Raw genomic sequence first — 6,060 nt, 5'->3', positions numbered from 1 at the left:
AAGAGAACCTGGGGCTTCACTTAGGTCCAAACGCTCCCCACTGAGCCAACCCCCCCACCAAGCCCTGAGACCCTCAGGACACATCTGAGTGATTCCACCAACCAGTGAAACTAGGCTGGACTTTGTGCATCACCAAAGGGACTCTGAGTGCAAACTTTCACATTCTGAGCCCTCAGGAGGAGGGGAGTGGTCTCTCAGCAGACTGGTCACACGAGTTCTGGGAGAGTTTTGGGGAACACACACACACACACTGTGCTCTGCCTTCTGGGAATAACTTGGTCAAAGTTGAGCCTGTTTGAGAAGTCTGTTCTGAGCTGAGCACCAGAGATGGGATTTTTCCTGTGTATTTTGTGTCACATGTGAATCAATTGCTCTACCACTAGGCTACCTCCCTGGCCTCAGAGATGGCACTCATTCATTCATTCATTCATTCATTCATCTATTCACTCACTTATTCATTGTCAGTACCAGGGCTCCACTGCTCCAGGATGAGAGAGAGAGAGAGAGAGACACTACAGCATCAAAGCTTCCTCCAGTGTGGTGGGGGCTAGGGTTAAAAGCATGGTAAAGCAGATGAACTATCCAGGTGAGGTGCAAAAAAAGAATGAAGTCCTTACCAGGACTTCATTTTTTTTAGATACTTATTTGTTGGACTGGGGAGACAGCACAGCTGTTTATATGACAGATTTCCATAGCTGTAATTCAAAAGCCCTAGGCTCAGTCACTGACACTACCACAAACTATAACTGAACAATGCCCTCTGATTTAAAAAAAAAAGTGTATTTATTAATGAGAGACAAAGAGAGAGTGAGTGCCAGAGCACAACTCCAGCACATATGGCGCCAGGAATTGAACCCAGGACCTCGAGCTTGAAGCCCAGTGCTATAGGAAAGCTTTCAAGAGAGGGGATGGGATACAGAGCTCTGGTGGTGGGAATTGTGTGGGTTTGTACCCTTCTTATCCTATGATTTTGTCAATGTTTTCATCTTATAAATAATTTTTTAAAAAAAAGAAAAGAAAGAAAGTTCAGTGCTTTATCCATTGGGCCACTTCCAGGGCTGCCTTTGCAACACTTCAGTCATATGTCACCACCACAGTAGAAACAACTCAAACATCCACATGTAAGGCACAGTTTAAATAAAGTATGCATGGTGGTGACTGGGAGATAGCTCAAATAGCAGAGCCATGCCTTACCACACATAAGGCCCTGGGTTCAAGCCCCAGCCCCACATCAGAACTCCATGGATGGCGGGGTAGGATTGTGTTCTCTCTACTTTCTCGGTGTCACTCTTCTCTCTGTCTCTCCCCACCCCTCATTATTTCAAATAAAATAATTTTAAAAAACTTGACCCAGAGAGGTTTCTTTGCCGTGGATGTCACATATTTGGGAAACCCTGCTTCACTCCTCAGCCAAATGAAAAGAAGGAGGAGGAAAAAGATTGGGAGGGGTAGGGGAGGACTTGTGAAATAGCTCACTTGGGTAGTGTGCTGATCTGCCATGTATGTGACCCTGGTTCAAGCCCAGCCCTCACTGCACTGAAGGAAGCTTCGGTGCTGTGGTCTCTTTCACTCTCTCCTTCTGTCTCTATCTGAAAACAAAAACAAACAAAAAACAACAACAAAAAAATTCAAGATGAAGTCTGAGACCACATGATAAATTACTCATGATATTTCTATAGAAAAAATTAAAATAATTTATGTAAAGGTATGTGTTTAGGGGCCAAGCAGAGGCACATCAATTGAGTGCACATGTTACCATGTGCAAGGACATGGATTCACCATGTTCAAATCCCCACTCCCCACCTGCAGGGAGTGGTAAAGCATGAGTGGTAAAGCAGGGCTGCAGGTGTTTCTCTGTCTCTCTTCTTCTCTATCTTTCCCTGCCCTCTCAATTTATCTCTCTCTATATCCAACTAATTAATCAATCAATTAATTATATCTTTAAAATACAGAGGTGCTTAGTATGAATGAAGTCTTGAATTGAACAATGTATACAAATAATAAGAATATAGTTTGAGGGAGTCAGGCGGTAGTGCAGCGGATCAAGCACAGGTGGATCAAAGCGTAAGGATCCCAGTTTGAGCCCCCGGCTCTCCACCTGCAGGGGAGTCGCTTCACAGGCGGTGAAGCAGGTCTGCAAGTGTCTATCTTTCTCTCCCCTTCTCTGTATTCCCCTCCTCGCTCCATTTCTCTCTGCCCTATACAACAATGATGACATCAATAATAATAATAACTACAACAATAAAAAAGCAACAAGGGCAACAAAAGGGAATAAATAAATTTTTTTTTTAAATAATACAGTTTGAAATGGGCCAGGTGGTGGCATGCTGGGTAGAGTGCACACATTACCATGCGCAAAGCCCCCACCCTGTGCCTTCAGCCCAAGGAACCCCAGGGAACCATCCAGTTCAAGGTTGCCCAGCCTGTGATTGAACTTGGGTTTCCTGACCCTTGCAGTCAGAGTGGGAATCGGTGTGCTCACTTAATGCCAAAACAAGCATATTTGGAAAGATGCTTCAGGGTCTCCATGAAATCCTCAGGGCCTAAACAATCAACCTTCAGGAAGGGCTGGATCCAACAGCTGGTTTCAGACTCCAGACTCCAGTGGAGGAGTATGTGAGCCTCCTCTGTAGAAAGCTGTCCTTCCAAAAGTGACAATGCCTGGGTCCAAGTCTCACAGAGCAGGTGCCAAATTCCTGCCAGAGAAGAGGTCACTGGTAGAGGTGAAGGGCAGGGTGCATGGAAAGCCCACACACACAATCTGCAGCCAGCTCTCTGAACAGGAGGCTGGTGTCACCTCTACAGAGGACCATGCATTCAGAAACATTCTTGCTCTGTGAGCAGGGCTGCAAGGTCAAGAGCGTCAAGAGCAAAGTGTTGAGTCAGGAGGGCTAGGGCACACTGGCGCTGGGAGCAAGGCCTGGCTTCAGCCCTGGACTCTGGAAGTTGACAACAGTCTCCGAACATTCTTGGTCCATGCTCCCCGTGGGGAGCTGGGGCTCAATCCCATGGCTTCATGCACGGTAAGGCAGGTGCTCAACTATACCAGTTATCTCTCAGTCCCTAATAATTATTTTTATGAGATTCCAGAGGTGAGGGTGGGACCTGGAACTTCAAGTGTGCAAGTCCTGTGCTTAAAAGAAAAAAAGAATTATTTTCATGAGAAAGACAGAAACAGACCAGAGCACTGCTCAGCTCTGGCATATGGCAGTGCTGGAGATGTAACTTGGAACTTCTGGGCTCTCAAGCATAATAGTCTGCGGTTCTGGGGGCTCAGACTTCCACAAATTAATTGAGGTGCAATAGAAGATGGGGAAACAGAATTCAACCCAGAACATGACTGTTTATTTTTACCAGTCCACAGTTCAGCACTAGTTTATGCTGGGGCTGGGGACTGAACCTGGGACTTTGGAGCCTCAGGTATGGGAGACTTTTTGCATAAGGTCAAGATGGGGACAATGTCTAGGTTGGAGAGAGTTCAGGGTGGGGGAATAGAAAGTCACTGACACATTGGGCATGAAGGAGCCTGGAACTGCAAATGTGGAATCAGGCCAGCCACGGCCACGTGGGCTGCATGCAGGGAAAGGAACGATCCACAGAGAATGTCAAAGCAAGCACTGAAGAGGGCCTCCTGGGTCTAAGGACAGGCCATGCCCTGGACCAGGAAAGCTGGGGTCAGCCAGCAGGGACAGCAAACTCCTGTGGCTGGGGCCAGTCAGCTAGCTCACTCAGACAGTGACTGCCTTGCCATGTGTGCAACCCAGGTTCAAGCCCAGCCCAAACCACACTTAAGGACACTTCAATGCCATAGTCTCTCTCAGTCTCTCTGTGCCTCTCTGTCTGCCTGTCTCTATCTGAAAAACAAAAACAAACAACAGAAGAAAACTCCTGTCGCTTAAGGAGTGTTGGATGTGGGCAGGATCAGAGGAGCAGGTGGGGCCAGTTCTCTTGTTGCTGGTGGTAGGTAAGGAGTCTGCTGGAGGACCAGAGGGGATTAAGGAAGCCTTTCAGACTTGATCACACTCTGGCTAGGGAACTTTCAAAGAGTTAGAGCACAGGCCTTGTTGTTTTTGATGGGTTATGTTGTTTTCGCCGGGCTGGCTTCACGGGCAGGTAACAGATGACCAGGGACTCATGGTTGAGCTGTAGGCAGTATCTCTTTATTCATGCAGGACGCAGCACAATCTAAGACGAGCAAAGTTAAACTCAAAGTACAGTACTGTAAAACTCACAATGCTGTCTTTATATATACTTGCCAAGTAAGGTGGAAACAGGATGTGACATAGAGAGGGTGGAGAGAAAAGTGACTGGTGAAAATCAGAGTGTGACAAAGAGGGGGCAGATTAGGCGAGAATCCTATCACTGAACCACAAATGCCCTGGAGGGAGGGTGGAACTTGTTAACAGTGGTTATGTAAATAGAATGAAGTGGTTATGTAAATAGAATAGTGTTAAGCAGGGGGGATTTAAACCAAATGAAACAGAAGGGGTCTCATGCATACCAACAAGGCCTTACAAGCATCACCAGGTTTGAGCCTCAACACTGCCTATGCCAGAGTGATGCTTTGGTTCTCTCTCTCTCTCTATATATATATATATATATCTGTCTGTCTCTCTGTCTCTCTCTCCTGCTAGGGCTGGAAGATAGCTCACCGGGTAGGTCAGGCAGTTTGCATGTGCATATGGTCCAGGTTCAAGCCCCAGCACCACATGAGAGAGCCATGGCACCTGGGAGAGTTCTGCTGCTATATTGTATCTATCTATCTATCTATCTATCTATTTATCTGAAACTAAAAGAAACTTTAAAAGATGGCCAGGCTTGGTCTTGTTGGTAGGGCAGTGGCTAAAACTCTGGACTCTCAAGCATAAAGTCCTGTGTTCAATACCCAGCATCACATATACCAGAGTAAGCCTCTGGTTCTCTCTTTCCTCCTCCTTCTCTCTCTCTCTCTATCTCCCTCATTAATAAACACATCTTTAATAGAGCAAGACAAAGAGAAACAGGGATCAAACTCAAGACCTCATGCTTGAGGGTCCAACACTTTATACACTGGACCACCTCCTGGGACACCAGATCTCCCACCACCACCACCACCAGTCTTATAGCTGGGACACAGCACCTGCACAGCAGTAGAGGTGGATAAAGGCAGTGGAGGGGGAGCTGCAGCACTGCTCCACCACTATCCCCTTGCAGGTTCAAGCCTGGTCTCCACACATGGGAATGTGTGCTCTCTACCCGGTGAACCATTACCTAGCAGCTCAGTTAAGGCAAATCATATTTAAATATATGCATATTCCCATAGCTCTCGGGATACTACTATATGAAAATAAACTATTCTCATTTATCAGAAATTCAAATTTAATTCAGTGGCTTGTATTGGGGGTGGTGGTGGAAGGGTTAAGACTTGTTTACTTTGTTTTTGTTTTACGTTTCTATGACATATGCAATGCCTGGGATCCAACTCCAGACTTCATGCTTCCATCTTGGAAGCTCTACCCACTGTGCCACCTTCCAGAGAGAGAAAGAACTAGAGTATCACACTGGCACATGGGGTGCAGGGGGTCGCTCTAGCCACTATGGCACCTTCCAAACTGCCTGAAAATTATGTTTGTTAGTTCCTTTATTTATTTATTTATTTTTATTTATAGGATAGAGACAAAGAGAAATCGAGAGGGAAAGGGGGTGATAGGGTGGGAGAGAGAGAGGAAAGACCTGCAGTATTGCTTCCTTCTTCATGAAGCTTTCCCTCTATAGGTAGGGACAAAAAAAGTGGTTTTGTTTTGTCTTGTTTAGTCGTTTCAGCATCTGTACAGGATTGGCTAAAATTCTAACTCTTGGAATCAATACTGAGACAGAAGGCAGAATGGGGACAAGGGGTTGGATCGTCCAGCGACCCACCAGGACGGCCCGGCAGCGCCTCGTGTTCCCTTGAGCCACCTGAAGGTGGTGCTGCAACTCTGGGGGGCGTGGCCGGTAGGACGCACCGCAGCCAATCAGGGAGGAGACCGGCAAAACCCATAACAGCCAATCAGCGCGAGGTTCTTGCTGAGGGCGTGGCAT

This window comes from Erinaceus europaeus, chromosome 8 (genome assembly GCF_950295315.1).
Source record: "Erinaceus europaeus chromosome 8, mEriEur2.1, whole genome shotgun sequence".
In the NCBI taxonomy this organism is placed as follows: domain Eukaryota; kingdom Metazoa; phylum Chordata; class Mammalia; order Eulipotyphla; family Erinaceidae; genus Erinaceus; species Erinaceus europaeus.
This window is presented reverse-complemented; position numbering follows the sequence as displayed.